This window comes from Crocuta crocuta, unplaced genomic scaffold (genome assembly GCF_008692635.1).
Source record: "Crocuta crocuta isolate KB4526 unplaced genomic scaffold, BGI_CrCroc_1.0 scaffold395, whole genome shotgun sequence".
In the NCBI taxonomy this organism is placed as follows: domain Eukaryota; kingdom Metazoa; phylum Chordata; class Mammalia; order Carnivora; family Hyaenidae; genus Crocuta; species Crocuta crocuta.
In genome coordinates, this window is record NW_027532601.1 from 2,072,227 (window position 1) to 2,074,380 (window position 2,154).

General features: G+C 43.0%; 1 long non-coding RNA gene across 1 annotated transcript in view; it reads right to left on the minus strand.

The window, feature by feature from the left end:
* The window catches only part of LOC144244795 (uncharacterized), a 2,484-nt gene extending 581 nt beyond the window's left edge, over positions 1–1,903 (minus strand). The window contains exon 1 of the long non-coding RNA XR_013339072.1: positions 1,718–1,903. This is a non-coding gene — a long non-coding RNA (uncharacterized LOC144244795). The remainder of the gene's footprint in view (positions 1–1,717) is intronic.
* Between the last annotated feature and the right edge of the window lie 251 nt (positions 1,904–2,154).

Here is a 2,154-nt window from a genome sequence, read left to right on the forward strand (position 1 = left end):
GAGAGAGAGAGAGAGGGAGAGAGAGAGAGAGAATCCCAAGCAGACTCCACATTACTGTTAATACAGCCCCATATCTGGGGCTCAACCCACAAACTGTGAGATCATGACTTGAGCCAAAATCCAGAGCCAGATGCTTAATCAACTGAGCCACCCAGGCGCCCCTCACAGATAGATTGTTTTAGAGGGAGAAATCAGTGACTGTTTATTCATCACAGTGATTGGGTATAATATTAGGATTTTCTCCAATGATTAGGAATTAGCCAGCGGTTGTTACCTCATATCAACCTTGGGAAACAGTTTAAGTTTTGCTTATAATTTCAGAGACATAATCAGGAAATGACCCAGGTCAAGTTTGCCTTGCAAAATAAGTAAAATTAAGCTTTGTTTGTGATGAAACTGGTTTTGTCTGCTCAGGGAATTTTCAAGGCTGGTTTCCATTTGTTTTTTACTTGAACAGAGATTAGGGAGACTTGTGTGTCATCAGCAAATAGGTGAAAATTCAGGCAAGAAGATTGCTTGAGTTTATTTAAAGAAAGTGTACAGAATGAAGATAGTCAGATGGGGGGACAATACTTAGCATCAGCAATTTCAGTAAGGTACTGGGGAGAAGACAGATTTCAGTGAGATAAGGGGTGAATGGAAGGTGACAATGAGAGACAGGCTGCATTGTAAACAGTTTTGAGGTTTTTTTCGATTTTGTTTTTCTTTGTGTCCAGTATGTGTGAAAAGTGAGCATGCTTTCCCCATGCTGGTAGGAAGACACCAATAGAAAAAGAGGTGTAAGGATATTTGATAAAGCACATTCACCAAAGGAGGGGAGAAGAGCTGGAGTACAGGTGAAGAGGTGAGCATTAGGCAGGGGACAGGGCAGCTCTCGAACTGTAAAGAGAAGAGGCGGGTGTGAAGGAGGCTGCGACCTAACTACAGATGGGGCAGTGCACAGTGGAGAGAATTCTTGCCTGAAGGCTCCCATCTTCTCAGTGAAGTGGAAGATGGGTGTGAGAATGAAGTGGATAGATGATTTAAAGAGAGTAGATAAGTTTTGAAATAGCCATTTGAAATAGACTTAGAGGGAGAATTAATTAGGGAAATAGAGGATCGTGGAGGTGGTCATGACTATGGTTATGCTGGTCAGCAGCTCCTTTGCTCACTATGGAAACCAGGGACACGAGGCACCTGGGTGGCTCAGTCAGTTAAGCATCTGACTCTGGATTTCAGCCCAGGTCATGAACTCATGCTTTGTGAAACTGAGCCCCGTGATGGGCTCCAAGCTGACAGTGCAAAACCTGGTTGGGATTCTCTCTCTCCCTTCTCTCTCTGCCCCTCTCTTTCTCCCAAGATAAGTAAACTTAAAAAACAAAAAAGAAAGAAAACCAGGGACATCAGAAATCCACCTGATGTGCTGATAAGTCTTCATAAATCTGTATGTATTTGTGATAGACATTTCTACACTTTTTCTCCTTCTGAGTTATTAACATCGGTGACATTCAGTAGCCATTTGAGATAGCGGAAGTACAGACCTTTTCTCAACCATTTTGGCATTAAAATTTTCCTCTTGAGTCTTCACTCATCAATGGTTATGTTAATAGAGCATTATGCAGATCTGAGCATATACCTATCCGAGAGATCTAAGTATTAGCTGCAGCACACAATTCAAGCAGTCATTGTTTGAAGGAAAAATACCCTCCACTTCAGGAACTGTCCCCATGAGACTCACCGCCGAAGCCCACGAGCTCCCCAAAGGCTTCTGCTGAGACTAGAAATGCTTCATTCAGGGATTTCATGTGGGATATTTTTAGTAGCCATTGATTTCCTGTAGAAACTATGCACCATGCTCCCCTGTTCCTTTCATTCAGGTGCTCTTGAAAGCATTTTTGCTGAGCCTGAAGAGGAAAACAAGTACCACAGGAGGCTCTGAAAGGACATGAATTTAGAGATCTGCCTGAGCTTTATGGGAATCCCAAAGCATTGTCAGAAAAGGTCTGAATTCCAAGTTCTCAATTCTGCATCTACTCCTGGGGTGTAGGTGCCATCAGTGGGAGATCATATTGGGGCAAGCTGTTATCGCATTGGGGGTCATGAAGGCGGAAGAGCAGAAGTCTATAGCTGACCAGCTGAAGCTAATAAGGAACATTACAGAACCAATTAGCCTAT